The 15,959-nt window shown below is 43.3% G+C and overlaps 1 protein-coding gene across 5 annotated transcripts in view; it reads right to left on the reverse strand.

Moving 5' to 3' along the window:
• Positions 1–15,959, reverse strand: part of ST6GAL1 (ST6 beta-galactoside alpha-2,6-sialyltransferase 1) — a 239,412-nt gene that overhangs the window by 194,068 nt on the left and 29,385 nt on the right. For 4 of the 5 annotated variants that reach the window (XM_029615815.1, XM_029615814.1, XM_029615810.1 and 1 more), the window contains exon 2: positions 4,132–4,258. The gene's annotated coding sequence lies outside the window, so the exon portion shown is untranslated. Of the gene's footprint in view, positions 1–4,131; positions 4,259–5,163; positions 5,311–15,959 lie in introns of those variants that run through there. The other variant, XM_029615813.1, reaches the window with a different exon arrangement.

Below are 15,959 nucleotides of genomic sequence, written 5' to 3' on the forward strand. Positions count from 1 at the left end.
TTTTTAAGCATTTTATCATTCTGCTGCAATCTGATATTTTCAGGAAGTTCATTCCATATCTTTGGTCCTGTGATAGATATAGCCTGACCTGCATTAACTGTGCTGATTTAACTGAAGGAATGGATAGGAGAGCTTTATTACTTGACCTTAGATTTCTTTGGGGGCTACGTAATCTGATGGAGGCATTAAGCCATTCAGTGCCTTCACCATATATTGTTCTGTATAGTATATAGAAGGTTTTGTATTCTATAAGATATTGTATGGGAAGCCAATGTAGCACAATCAGAACTGGTGTGATATGATCATATTTTTGGTTAATAAATGTGCTGCTGTGTTTTGAAGAACTTGTAGTGGTTGAATCATGCTTTTTGGTAATCCTAAGAATAGAGCATTGCAATAATCAATACTGGAGAACAGTAAAACTTTAAGAACTGTTCTGAAGTTATTTTGGTCCAGTAAGGGTTTTATCCATTTAAGAGTTTGTAACTTATGATAAGACCTTTGTGCCTCACCTTTTTCTCTGCTCTCCCCGCTAACCTTGGGAAGATGGCTGCGCCGCGTCTGCAAGCCACGTCCTCCAGCATCCCCGGATCGGCTATGGCAAAGCCTCAATCCATGTTTCTAAGGGCCTCCCATGTCTTTATCCATGTCATGGCGGGAACCTCAGGGGTGTCCTCCTTCGAGTGACATCACGCCATCCAGGTATTTAGCCTATGCTTGTTTGCTAGCTCGTTGAGTTAGCAAGGATTGAATTTAGGATTGGACTCGTCTGGTCTAAGCTACTCTGCCACTTCCTTGCTGCCACTGAAAGCCCTCTCTGCCCTTCGGGGTATACTCTAACTTGGGTACCAGCTCCTCGGGGGCCCTCTGCTTTCTTTCAGGTGCCTCACTGGGATCAGGTACTCTCTCCTTGAGGGCCTGCTCTCCCTGCCTCAGTGCCTGTTACCATCTACTTCTGCTTGGTGGAATCATCAACCTTACAGCTACCATCTAGCGAGTAATCTAATTCTCAGTCTGTCTCATCTACAGCTTTGCCGTGCTGGGAAACCTACACCTGGATATCCCTATACCATCTTGGTGAGATGGATTCCCTCTGCCGAGGGTTCCTGGACTGCTACCTCTGGATCACCTCACTACTGCCACCTCTGGTGATATACATCAGAGGTGCAATAAAAGACAAAACTGTGTTTGTGCGTCCTGAGTCTAGCCCAGTACTGTGGCTCCCCAAGGGGCCCCTCCCCGTGGGCGTGGTCATCTCCCACAGTACCTAAGAATCCACTCAAACACCTTGAAACCATAACAGTTTCAAATTGATTTGTTTATTTAGACTGAGTTCAGAGTCAATTATCACCCCTAAATTTCGTGCATTACATCTAATTTCAATATTCGTCTTGTCTTCTAATGTGAAAAATGAGCGTTTGTTATTGTTATTGCTGGTTGTCCGATCTAAGAATTTAATTTGAGTCTAAATGTTGAGAAAACAATTTCATATTATTTAATAGCTTTTTAATCATTGCTAGATACATCGCTGTCAGTTTAAGAGTTTCATCTATTGAATTAGTTATAGATATAAGAATTTGCACATCAGCATAAACATTGTGCGTGAGACCAAGCCCACTGAGAAAATGGCAGATAGGGATCATATATACATTAAAAAGAGTAGCTGATAATGAGGAGCCCTGTAGGACTCTTGTATCTAATTTAATTTTTTCAGAAATGGTGTTATTAATTTTTATCTGAAAGAACTGATTAGTAATATATGATTCAAACCATTTATGTGTATGTTCTGTTATCCCGATTTCTCTAAGTCTATTTAGAAGGATGGAATGGTTTACCGTATCAAATGCTGCTGACAAGTCTAGCAGCATTAACATAATTTTGTCCATTATCAAAACCTCTTAAAATCATATCGTTTAAAGCAAGTAAAAGGGCTCTGTACTGTAGTGCTTTGTGAAATCAAACTGAGTGGGATATAAGATATTATTTTCCAGGTGTTCTGAGAGTTATTTTTGCACTATTTTCTCTGTGATTTTTGCTAAAAAGTTATTAAATTCTAGGGGATCAAGCATTGATTTTTCTAAAATTGGTTTCACAATTGCACTTTTTAGTAGTGGAGGATAGTTACCCTCTTGAGGGGATAAATTAGTAATTGATGAAGTTCCCAGCGACAATTATATCCGGGAAGGCCTGTGCGTGGATATGTGTCTCCAAAGAAGAGGCAAACTGGGACTAGGCAGTGGCGTACTGGGTCGGGGGTAGGGTCGGTCATAGTGAGGCCCTGATGGCCAACAAGGAAGCCCAGGCAGCCACCAGTGGTCCTCATCCCAGTGGTGGCTCAGCAGGGAAGTGTGCTACTTCTGTGCTGTTTGCCAGCCGCACACAGCAGAAAGATCGGCAGGGTCATGGTGGAGTTCATCCCACCACAGCCTTTAGAAGAAAAAAAAAAAAAAGTCACTTCCAAATTTCAGGTGCTCCTCCTTCTTGCCTGCATGGCCCCAGAAGAAAAATGTTGTCGGAACCACGCAGGTAGGCGGAGTAGAAGTATCAGCCATGTGCAAAAGAGGAGCAGCATTTAGGGCAGGACTGCCATGGATCCTAATTCGTGGTGACCCACGAAGAAAAAGACCTGGCAGCAGAACTGCCATGTATTCCACCTCGCAGTGACCCAAGAAGATCAGGGCACAATGGAGCCCATCCCATGGTGACCCACGAAGAGGCAGACCAGAGGCGAGAGAGAGAGAGAGAGAGAGAGAGAGAATATGTCTGGAAGCGTGTGTGTGAGAGAGAGAAAGAGAATAAGAGGGAGAGAAAGAGAGAGAGATTTTCCCGCCACTGTCCCTTTAAGTGCAGGAATATTGGGTGCACACATGCCAAAGAGAGGCCGGGAGCCATGGTAGTCAGGCAGAAAGAGAGCCCTGTGGAGCAGACATTATGATACTGAGCAGCGATCCAGCCATGGAAGAGCTCCAGTGGCATCAGGGATGAGAAAAATGGCTCGCGGGATCAATCCCACGAGCCACCAATCATAACACCATTGATAAGATATCCTTCCCCAGTGAGGGTAGGATAGCTAGAGTGTTGAGGGTTTTAATTATTTTTCTCAAAAGGATCTCTCTCTCTCTTCACCCTTGCTTTTCCTACTCACTCAGGCAAAACAAATCTTGACCCAATCCTCTGGAACACCAGGGGTGTGCCCTTCCTTTTAGATTGGGCAGATGGAAAAATCTCAAAAATAATCTAATCACTAGGATAAAAAGTAAGTACTTTGAGTGAAAGTCCACCAATAAATCCTTCTCTTCTGTTGAGACTGGAAGAATCTCAGTCTCTCCTCTCACTCCTTCCTTCCTCTGAGCAAGCTCCTGGGAACATTATACTCCACTGAAGACTTTCACCCAGAAAGTAGGAGCTATAGTTAGGGGAAGAATCCAGATATAAAATAAAAAACCTCCTCCCACTGCCCATAGCTGGAAACATACACATGGGGAAAATATTAGTGGCTGGCAAAGCCCTGTCATACAGTATAAACTAGATATGTTAAATACATGGATCAAGTTGTTGCACTCGCTGATGAATACCAACTATATTCCCCCAATCTACATGTTTCTATTAAGACGCAAGTTATTGACCGTCATAATAGGCTTCATTGTTCAGTAAAGGTTCTCTTTATTGCTCTGCCTTACTTTTAATCATAGGTCAATTTTAAATAACTTCTTTCATCAATTTTTGTTACTGCGTGTACCACCACCATTAAAAGTTCATAATTTATCAGCTGGATGGGCAAAGAACACCTCTTCATCTTAGATAAGATAAGTTTCAATTAAGGAACTTTGAAACCTTGATGCAATATGACAAAATTTATGAACTTTTAATGGGGATGGTACACGCAGCAACAAAAATTGATAAAAAAAAGTTATTTAAAATTGACCTATGATTAAAAGTAAGGCAGAGCAATAAAGAGAACCTTTACTGAACAATGAAGCCTATTATGACGGTCAATAACTTGCGTCTTAATAGAAACATGTAGATTGGGGGAATATAGTTGGTATTCATCAGCGATTTTGATATAATCAGCGATTCCCGACTTTAGAGCGTGCTTAGCACTATTCAGACGTATCAAGTTGTTGCACTTACATTTAGAGTATGGAAGTGGGCCCAGTTGTTCCTGACTCCTTCCAGTGTGATGAAAAGATCAAAGTGCTGCCCACATATTTATTTTAGAAATTCTGTTTGATAAAGCAGAAGTCAAATGATCATGGACCTTTGGGGAAAAAAAAAAAAAAAAAAAAAAGAGTCAGACAAGTAAATTACTAATCAAATTCTATGCACTATTCTTGTCTATTACTTTATTTTATTATTCAATCTGGTATTCTAAGAATTGATACTTTGTGTCCAATTTATTTTCACAGCATCAACCCATTTGTGCAAAGAAGTCCTATTCCAGGTAAGTACTTTCTTTCTTGATTGCTTTGTTCTTTTCCTCTCTCTCTTATATGTCTTTATGTTTCTTTGTAACTGAGCTCAGGCCCAGCTCCTAAGTGCATGCATTTATGTTCCCATTATGCTTTTCCTTCTCTCTTCTGTAGTTCTCCTCGGTGTCTCTTCTCTCTTTTCATTCTTTTATTTTTACCTACTAAGCTTTAACCAAGTCAATTAAAAAAAAATTCCCTTAACCAATTGTATAATCTTCTGCATACTAAAATCAGTCATATTCCCTCAGTGTAGGTATGTCCACGACAACTTATTGTAACTGTACTGATACTGACTAAAGAAAACAAATTATAATTAGGTGACCCTATTCTCAGAGAAAGTAACAGTTTTTCTCTACTCATTCATACTTTTAATCTTTTTTAATTGTTTCTGCTGCTTTTATATCACATGCTTTCCTTGGAGATTAATATTTGGGAATCCTGTGGTACTCCTTTTGTGGTTCCTCCTTATTCTGGGGCATGCAGCTTGTCTTTAGCTGTTGTCAGCTAGCACTGCATGAATTTTATGCTCAGAGGGGTTTCTTTAACACACGCCTTCAGCGGTTCATTTCTTTTTGAAAGCACTTGTGCGCATCACATACAATACTCTCAATAGCGGACTTTAATAAGCTGCTCTAAACTCCACGCAGCAGCTATTATATTAAAACGTATTCTGTCCTAAACAAATGTCCCTTACCTTTACTGGAAACACTAATTAAATAGCCTCACACCCATCACACATTGAGTCTCTGACATTCCACTGACTGTTTTTTCTTTCTTTTTAGTGTTTTGGTAGCTTTTTCTAAGGCCTGTGAGCAGAGCACTGTGACAGCAGGTCTGCTCATTTCATCAACAGGTCCCTCCCTGCTGCATTCTATAACTGTCACTTCCTTACATGGGGGCGCGGTGCTCCTGCTCTTGCTGATGTCATCCTGGGAAATAGTATCTGGAGCTACCAGACAGATGGGTTAAACGATTACTCTTGTGTTCCTTCCCTGCCTGATCTATCATTTTGGCTGGAGGCATTTCTTTTATAGCATGCTTGAAAATCTTTGCTAACAGTTTTGCTTTGCTCTGGGTCCCTGCGTTGCGACTGCGGAGTTTCTATAGAAATGTGCCAGGGAGACCGTTGGGTACTTGCCAGGTTCTTATGGCCTGGATTGGCCACTGTTGGAAACAGGATGCTGGGCTTGATGGACCCTTGGTCTGACCCAGTATGGCATTTTCTTATGTTCTTATGTAAGGTGCCCTGACCCTTGATGCAAATAGTCATAGAAACATAGAAACATAGAAATGACGGCAGAAGAAGACCAAATGGCCCATCCAGTCTGCCCAGCAAGCTTCACACATTTTTTCTCTCATACTTATCTGTTTCTCTTAGCTCTTGGTTCTATTTCCCTTCCACCCCCACCTTTAATGTAGAGAGCAGTGATGGAGCTGCATCCAAGTGAAATATCTAGTTTGATTCGTTAGGGGTAGTAGCCGCCGCAATAAGCAAGCTACACCCATGCTTATTTGTTTTACCCAGACTATGTTATACAGCCCTTATTGGTTGTTTTTCTTCTCCCCTGCCGTTGAAGCAGGGAGCTATGCTGGATATGCGTGAAGTATCAGTCTTCTCCCATGCTGTTGAAGCAGAGAGCCATGCTGGATGTGCATCGAAAGTGAAGTATCAGGCACATTTGGTTTGGGGTAGTAACCGCCGTAACAAGCTAGCTACTCCCCGCTTTGTGAGTGCGAACCCTCTTTTCTTCTCCCCTGCCGTTGAAGCAGAGAGCTCTGCTGGATGTGTGAAGTATCAGTTTTTCTTCTCCCCTGCCGTTGAATCAGAGAACTATGCTGTATATGCATTGAAAGTGAAGTATCAGGCTTTTTTGATTTGGGGTAGTAACCGCCGTAACAAGCCAGCTACTCCCCTCTTTGTGAGTGCAAATCCTTTTTTCCACATTTCCTCTTGTTGTTGAAGCTTAGAGCGATGTTGGAGTCACAGTAAGCATGTGTATGTTTATTTAATAAGGGTATTGACTCCAGGCAGTAGCCATCATTCTGGCGAGTCACCCACTCTTCATTGGCAGCATCTTGACTTTATGGATCCACAGTGTTTATCCCACGCCCCTTTGAAGTCCTTCACAGTTCTGGTCTTCACCACATCCTCCGGAAGGGCATTCCAGGCATCCACCACCCTCTCTGTGAAGAAATACTTCCTGACATTGGTTCTGAATCTTCCTCCCTGGAGCTTCAAATCGTGACCCCTGGTTCTGCTGATTTTTTTCCTATGGAAAAGGTTTGTCGTTGTCTTTTGATCATTAACACCTTTCAAGTATCTGAAAGTCTGTTTCATATCACCTCTGCTCCTCCTTTCCTCCAGGGTGTACATATTTAGATTCTTCAATCTCTCCTCGTACGTCATCCGATGAAGATCCTCCACCTTCCTGGTCGCCCTTCTCTGTACCGCCTCCATCTTGTCTTTGTCTTTTTGAAGATACGGTCTCCAGAACTGAACACAGTACTCCAGGTGAGGCCTCACCAAGAGTACTGTCATGGAGGTGTTACTTCCACAGCAGAGCTTTGGGTTGTGCTAATCCAATTAGGGGTGTTTAGAAGGGACCAACACAATAAAAAAAAAAAAAACTTTATTAAATTGTAACACTGTTCTAAAAATTATGCATGTCAGCCTCCATCTGCATTTGCTCTCTGCTACTCTCAGCGACACCATTTCTTTCTTTTAAAAGTTATCACTTCTGCAGCCTGACCAGTATTTGGGCAGGAGTCCTCAGGTAAGTTTTATTTTTAATTTTTGGGTACCCCCTTTATATAAAAAGGAAGAACAAGATCAGGAGATTCCATCTGGATTTCCACCCAAGGGACCAGGACAGGCTGAGTGTCCCAGGATGAAGATATCTAAAAGGTGGGATTTTTCAGTAAAGTTGGAGACACCTCCAATAGGATTCCCACACAGCCCATGGAAGAGTTATGCTCATTTAAAAATCTCCACGGGCTCTACCCAGAGGTTTGTGACAAGGACACCTACCTGACCAAAACTATCTTGTAACACCATTCGGATGTATGCTCGTCAATTTGGATAAATGGATTTTATTTAACTTTACCAATCAGTAAACTTTATTTTAACACCCAGACCTGGTCCTGTCCGAGTTATTCCAGCCACTCACCTCATGGGGAGCACCCAAAGTACAACACACACACTGACGACTTTTTTTTTTATTCTTTTTTACTTTACTTACCTGGGCCATAAGCAAGAGCTTCCCCCCAGAGACAGAGCATCAGCATGGTATGTAACATGCTAGCCAAAGTGCCCCAGAAGATATAAATTAGTCATGTGCCCTTAGGAGTAAAAGAAGTTGTAAAAAAAAAAAAAACCCCAAAACTCTGGAGCCTCATCTGTCACACACAAATGGGATCTATTACCATATCCTCTGCCCAGCGTCCCCAGTAATCATGCCATAATAGAGGCGGGGGGATGTGCTTCGATAATCCCACTCCTTCACCACATGCATTATACATACTGGCAAGGCTGGAACCATCCTGAGTACCAGGGTGCCAAAACTTTAACAGCTAACACCAGCCGGGTCCCAACTGGAGCCAGCAGTGCTGTGGGAAAATGTCACTGCCAGACAAAACAAAGGAGAAAATCGCCACCTTTGGCACAGTCCAAGTCTCAAGGAAAGATGTTTCTGTCGGCTCAGCAAGTGTGGAAGGGGAAGAGACCATTGGGGGAGGGACTGGAGAGTACAAAGTAAAATGGGGAAACAAAAAAAACCAAAATAAGTACCAATTTAATGCTAGACGAACATCAGTAAGAGAAAGAGCATTATCCTTCGCAGCCCCTAAGATCTGGAACACTCTACCAGTGGAATTAAGGCTAGAAACAAGACAGACAGAATTTTAAAAAACTACTAAATCATGGTTATTCAAACAGGCTTATACAGAGAACAACAACTGAGCATTTCACGATAAAGATGTTTTAAGAAGCAAATGAAGAATATGATGGATGTGAGATGTGAGTGGTAGATCAGGTATTTTCTGTTGCAAGCAATGTTTAAATTATTAGTTAATGCTAGTTATAATTGTTTTACTTGTGAAAAATTGTTTTTATGTATTTTAACAAGATTGTAAACAGATGTGAAGGTTTGGTCCATACACCAGTACAGAGAAATTTGATAAATAAATAAAAAGTATTGACTCATGGGTTGGAGATGTATCCTTTGATTTTAGTTTTGCTTTTTGGATGCATATATGCTTTGTAGCCCAATAAAACATTTTTGGCCCTGAAAGGTGCACTGAAAAATGGACAAAAGTATCTGCATTTAAAAGCAAGTAAGTCTGATGCACAGACAACAAAATGTGAAACATGTGCAAGGAGGTGTAGACTTTCTATAGCCACTGTATAAACATTAACAAATGGACACATCCAGAGGCCAAAGCTGCTATTCGCTCTTCTTGCCCCTTTGTTTATAATTACCAAGAAGCACTGGATGCCTGCTAACTGTGCTTAGGCAACAACAGAATTGGACCCTTTAAAATGCAGGTGAATCACTAATGGTGGCACTGAATGCAGTATAAACATGAAGACATTGTGTCAGGAGCTGGGCAACTCCAACCTTCAAGAGCCACATACAAGTCTGGTTTTCAGGATATCCACAATGAATAGGCATGAGTTATATCTGCATACAACGGAGGCATACAAATATCTCATGCATATTATGGATATCCTGAAAACCAGATCTGCCATGTGGCTTTTGAGGACCAGGAATTGACCACCCCTGCATTATGCGTTGATGCTCACTGGCCAAGAGAACTCCAGAAGGAAGCACGCTTTGGCAAAATGCAAGAACTAAGAAGATCACTAGCAGGAAATTTGTTAGATTGATATTTATTTATTTATTTAGGGTTTTTATATACCGGCATTCGAGAACGCAGTCCCCTCATGCTGGTTCACATTAAAACAAGTGTGCATCGTAAACAAAACTAAAACAATGGTGCGGAAAAAGGCAGTTACAAATAACAGGGAGATTAGAACTTGGCAGAGAGAGAAGAGAAAGGACAGGTTATTAAATCAAACATGTAACGATAGTGTAAAATAATATAAAATTCAAACATGAAGGTTAGTCATGGTGTATGTGAGGTAAGGATTGGCGTGGATGGGGTAGATCAGTTTGAGTCCGGGAATGCTTGTGTGAATATCCATGTCTTTAGTCTTTTTTTGAAGGTTGAGATGCATGTTTCAAGTCTGAGGTTTGAAGGGATGGAGTTCCATAACGGAGGAATGGCTGTAGAGAATGCCCGATCTCTTAGTGTGATGTGTCTGGTAGATTTGGACGGTGGTACCTGTAGCGATCCTTTGTATGCATCTCTTGTTGGTCTTGCTGAATTATGTAGTTGGAGAGGGATCTGTATGTCGATGGGAGCCAGTAGGTGGATATTTTTGTATGTGGTAAGGATGGCCTTGTAAATAATTCTAAAGTGTATAGGTAACCAATGGAGGCTCTTTAGGATGGGGGTTATGTGATCCCTTCTCCTGGAGTTTGTCAGTATTCGTGCAGCTGTATTTTGTACCATCTGAAGCGGTTTAGTATAAGAAGCGGGAAGACCAAGTAGGATGGTGTTACAATAGTCTAATTTTGAAAAAATGATTGCTTGCAGGATGGTTCTGAAATCTTGGGCATGGAAAAGAGGTCTAATTCTTTTCAGCACCTGTAGTTGGTAGAAACAGTCTTTGGTTGTTTTGTTAATGGTGGCTTTGAAATTCAGGCGATTGTCAATTAGGACTCCTAGGTCTCTAACTTGTGTGATTGTTGGTGTGTCTTGTGTCGGTGAAAAGGTGCTGTTCTCAGAGGTGATGAGCAGGAGTTCAGTTTTGCCAGAATTTAGTACCAGGTTTAGGCTGGTGAGGAGGCGTTGAATTTTTTGAAGGCATGTGTTCCAGAAAGTCAGCGTTTTTGCAAGGGAATCCTTAATGGGGATCAGGACCTGGATATCATCAGCGTACAGGAAATGTTTGAGGTTGAGGTCGGTGAGAAGTTGGCATAATGGTATGAGGTAAATATTAAATAGAGTAGGAGACAGGGAAGAGCCCTGTGGGACTCCTACTGATGAAGTGTGTTGTGAGGATTCTTTGTTCTGTAATTTGACCTTGTATCTTCTGTTGCTGAGAAATGATGTGAACCAGGAGAGTGCTGTGCCTGTGATACCCAAGGAGGCTAGCTGGTTGATGAGCAGGGAATGGTTAACGGTGTCAAAGGCTGACGAAAGGTCCAGTAAGATCAGTAAGAAGGCTTGTCCTTTATCAAGGCCCAGGATGAGGTAATCTGTTAAGGAGATGAGGAGGGACTCCGTGCTAAGTGTTTTGCGGAATCCGTATTGTGATGGGAATAGGAGGTTGTTTTCTTCAATGTAGTTTGAGAGTCGGGTGTTCACCAATTTCTCCATGATCTTGGCTACGAAGGGGAGGTTGGCGATCGGTCGGTAGTTGTTTGGGTCATTAGGATCTAGGTTTGGTTTCTTGAGTAGTGGTTTGAGTGAGGCCAATTTGAGGTCATCTGGGTAAGATCCTTGTGTTATTGAGCAATTTATGATGTCTGACAGGGATTTTGAGATAGAGTCTGGAATTGATAGGAGCAGTTTCGAAGGGATGTGATCTGATGGGTGAGAGGATGGTTTCATTTTCCGTAGAGTATCTTGGATCTCGATGAAGGAGGTGAGTTCCAGTTCAGCTAAGCGGGTATTGTTGACGGCGGTCTGAGGTGAGGTTGATGTAGAGACGGTGTTAGGGGGAAGCTGCGTTAGAAGTTTGCTGATTTTATTGTTGAAAAATATTGCTAGTTCTTCCGCTTTAGATTTAGCTTGGTTGAGAGCGATTTCTGGAGGGCTTGTTTGTGTGAGGTTAGAGACGTAGTTAAAGAGGGCTTTAGCGTCGAAGACTAGGTGGTGGATCTTGGATGCGTAGTAGTTCCTCTTGGATTTTAAAGTATTGGATTTATATTGGTGAAGAGTAGATTTATAGGTAGATAGGGTGATGGTGCATGGGTTTTTGCGCCATTTAGCCTCTTTTTGTCTTAGATTCGTTTAAGCTTTTTTAGCTCTGGTGTAAACCACGGTTGCCTTTTGGATGAATTGGGGTGTGGTTTTTTTGTTGTTAGCGGGCATAATCTGTTGGCAATGGATTCCGTGATGTTGTTCCAAGATCGTAGAGCTGAATTCGGATTGGTGAGATCTACTTGAGTGAGATGAGATGATATGTGATTGCTGAGATCTTCCATGGAGCATGTTTTCCTGTAAGAGAAGCAAGGGGATGGAATGGGAGATGGACTGGTATCTTTTATTGAGAATGACGCTGTTATAAGGGAGTGATCTGACCAAGGGACCTTCGTGCAGATGGGGTGCTGGACCGGTTTAATTGCTGTGTTTATGAATATAAGGTCAAGTGTGTGGCCAGCTTTGTGTGTGGGTTTGTTGACTAGTTGAGAGAAACCTAAAGCGGAGAATGCTGTGAGTAAGGCTTCGCAGTTGGGTGATAGTATAGAGTTGTCGACATGGAGGTTGAAGTCTCCTAAGATTATAGCTGGGGCGTCCAGATTAATGAGGGAGGTGGTTAGTTCAACCAGAGGTGAGGGGTCTGTTTCCAGGACACCTGGAGGGGCGTAGACAAGTAGAATTTGGAGTTTGTTTGAGGAGAAGAAGCCAATTTCGATTTTGGAGTTTGTATTGGTGGAATGCTGCGTGAATCTGAGGTCTTTTTTTGTAGCTAGGAGGATTCCTCCTCCTTTTTTTCTTCCCTGGCGAGGGATGGAGAAGAAATTGTATGTCACTGTGGGTAGTTGATTAAGTATTGCAGTGTCAGATGGTTTAAGCCAGGTCTCAGTGATTGCGCATATATCCGGCTTTACATCGATGAGATAGTCGTTTAGTATGACTGATTTCTTTGTTAGGGATTGGGCATTGAATAATGTTAAAGAGAATAGAGTGAGGCCTAGTAGTTGGGTGAAAGGAGTGATTATAATTGGAGATATGGTTCTGAGGTGGTGATGGGCTTGTCGAGTTGCATGTCCTTTGGAAGGTGGATAATGAGGGAGGATTGGAATTGGGAATGAAGGAGACATTATGAGATTGCTGAGGCAGGTGGGGGATATTGGGTGCACGCTGGAGTGGCTGGGTGCACGCTGGAGTGGCTGGGTGCACGCTGGAGTGGCTGGGTGCACGCTGGAGTGGTTGGTCGAGAGTAAGATAGGCTGGAAGGGTGTTAGAGGTGGGCTGATTAGGGGATGCTTGAGATCAGTGTATAGGATTCCAGCTGGAGTAGGGAGGGTGATTGTAGCTTCTGAGCGCACCACGGGTACGCACTAAGGAGCGCGACAAAGGGGCCCTTTGTCGCGCTCCTTAGACGCGCGATGCAAGGCGCACGACGCCTGGAGTGAGTGCTGGGGTTTAAAGCCCCTGAAGAAGCCTCCCTATTGGTGTTCGTGCTTGCCTCTCTCCGATTGGTTGTTCCTCGGGGAGAGGCGGAGCGGGAGGTCTGCGGCGAAGTCGGGTCAGCGCGGCAAGCCTCGTGGCCGGTGGGGGAGCCGTCGGTGGAAGGTGGGTGAAGTAACCTTAGGCCTTACCCCGATGGGCTCTCGCGCCGGCTGCGCAGGCCCCAGCTCCCACCCCAATCCGGACGGTGATCGCGGTTTCAGGCGCGGGAGTAAAAGGGCGCCTGGAGGGAGTGCTGGGGTTTAAAGCCCCTGAAGAAGCCTCCCTATTGGTGTTCGTGCTTGCCTCTCTCCGATTGGTTGTTCCTCGGGGAGAGGCGGAGTGGGAGGTCTGCGGCGAAGTCGGGTCAGCGCGGCAAGCCTCGTGGCCGGTGGGGGAGCCGTCGGTGGAAGGTGGGTGAAGTAACCTTAGGCCTTACCCCGATGGGCTCTCGCGCCGGCTGCGCAGGCCCCAGTTCCCACCCCAATCCGGACGGTGATCGCGGTTTCAGGCGCGGGAGTAAAAAAAAAAACCCAACATACCCTAGCTTATGATTAAGGCTCGTTCCTGTCAAGGTATCTTCAAACCCATCTGGAGACATAATTCCCGAAATCCTACCATAGCCACCCGACTACCCTATGCAAGCAGAAGCTTCTCCAAGGGGCCAGTGACCTACGAGGTGCATGCATGCATGCTTGCATTCCCTGGAGTTTACTTTGGAAGTGAATTTATGCTTCCCATTGGAAAATGTATATGCAGTTGGATGCACTGTTTTCTCTGTGGGAAGCATCTTAACTGTACTTTTTCCTCTTTTAGCCTTCTAACATACTGATGTTCCACCTCCAGAAGCAGCAGTTGGAGGAGATGGCACCTCAAAGGCAGGAACAGGACCCACAGCGCTCCTGCTTCGAAACAGGCACTGGAACACTTCCATTCTTCAATCCCAGAAAGAAAGGGGAAAGTAAGCATTTTAGAATAAATGTTTCACTTTTGTGGAACGTCTGTGTCTTGTGTGTGTTAATGAAGGAAAGGGAAGCTGAGCGAGTGAGGCAGATGGAAAGGTAAGGGATTTTTATTTATTTATTTAACACTTTTCTATACCGACCTTCATGGACAACAACCATATCGGATCGGTTTACATCGAACAGGGTAAACAACTGTAGTGTCAACTAACTTAAATCAACAAAGGTGTGGAAGAGGCAAAGTTACATTCAACAGGGAGTAGGAACTTGGGAGTTTAATCAGCTGGAAAGATAGGTTAAAGCAGGCTGAAAATTATAAATATAATACTATTGTTAACATAATGCCTAAGGTGCTTAGGAGTATCAAAGTCTATCGTACAGGCAGAAAATAAGGCTGTCATTCAGGCATGTCCTTCAGGCATAGAGTAAGGGCAGACTAGTGAATGTCAGGGGGTTCAGAGAAGGCTTGACTGAAGAGCCATGTCTTGAGTTTTTTCCTAAATGTTAAGAGGCAGGGTTCCAATCTGAGGTCTGTGGGGATGTTATTCCAGATATCTGGGCCTGCTATCGAGAAGGCTCGATCTTTTGTCAAGGTAAGGCGTGTGGCTTTAGTAGGAGGAAATTGCAGTGTTCCTTTGTGAATTTCTCTCGTTGGTCTATTTGGAGAATGTAGTTTGAAAGGGATTTCGAGATCGAGTTGAAGTTGGTGGTGAATGGATTTGTGTATTAGAGTGATTGATTTGTGTAGGATTCTAAAATTCACTGGTAGCCAATGTAGGTTCCTAAGGATAGGTGAGATGTGGTCTCCACGGTTGGTGTTGGTCAGTAGTCTCGCTGCGGCGTTCTGTATCATCTGTAGTGGCTTGGTGGTAGACATAGGGAGGCCTAGAAGGAGGGCGCTGCAGTAATCAATTTTGGCGAACAACAAAGATTGGAGAACTGTCCTGAAGAACTGTCCTTGATGAGGACAGAGGCGTGAGACAGACATTTTCACTCCTCCTCCCTTCCCTTTCATAGCCTGCCTCCCTCACCTCCTGTGGCCTGCTTCATCAGCGTGGTCTTCACCAAGCCATCTGATCATTGTTGACTTCTTCAGCCCACTCCGGAAGCAGCCCACGGTCTCTCTTCTCTTCTTTTGGATGCTGGCGTTCACCATGCTGCCAGCACTGCAGGTTTTCCTGCCTGAACGAAAGGTGAGGCAGCTGTGGCAGAAATAATTCAGGGGCAATTTTGCCACCTCAAAATCTTGCTGCCGGAAACGGTTGCCTCACCCTGCTTCATTATACAAACCGCCCCTGGAAACCACATATCTCAATGAATTGAATGCTCCTACTTTTCCTACCCATTTTAAAAATGTGCACATATATTTTACATGCCAAAATAAAGGACTTATTCGCTTAAGACCCAATTTATGCGCGTAAATCAGCCCATCTTAAAACGTGTCATAATTAACCAGTTTACTGATTAGTCCACCAGTTTGCCCCGTCCTTCAGCCTGAACTCCCCTCAGTTCATCCATGCCTCCCATCCAGTCAGTACTACACAAACACATTTAATATCACTTATACCAGATAATTAGCAGATGAAAAATATACGAGTAAGCTGGCAAATGTACACCATCTTTTAAAACAGCTACTTATGTGCGAAAGCGTTGGCCCTGCCTGGAAATGCCCCTCGACCACCCCTTTATTACTCGAATATGTGCACGTGAAAGTAAAAATACAAGCATATTTTAGATTTTTATAAAATACAGAACACTTATGCACCTATGAGAGCTAAAATCTGGTGAAGCGACAGACGATATACCTACCTCTGTACATATGTTCCTGATTTATGGTTCACAGTTACATTTAATTGAGTTTATGAAAGTTCTCTTTTAATAGTTTTCCTGTATACTTGTGTTAATGTATTCTGCCTTGAGGCAACTGTTTTAATGTATTTCCGCCCTGGAGGCGACTGTTCAGTTCCTTGTAAACCGGTGCGATATGTATTCTTTACAGGAACATCGGTATATAAAAATTAAAAATAAATAAATAAATAAATGTTAATTCTTATGTGTTAACATT

Source organism: Rhinatrema bivittatum, chromosome 9 (assembly GCF_901001135.1).
Source record: "Rhinatrema bivittatum chromosome 9, aRhiBiv1.1, whole genome shotgun sequence".
In the NCBI taxonomy this organism is placed as follows: Eukaryota; Metazoa; Chordata; class Amphibia; order Gymnophiona; family Rhinatrematidae; genus Rhinatrema; species Rhinatrema bivittatum.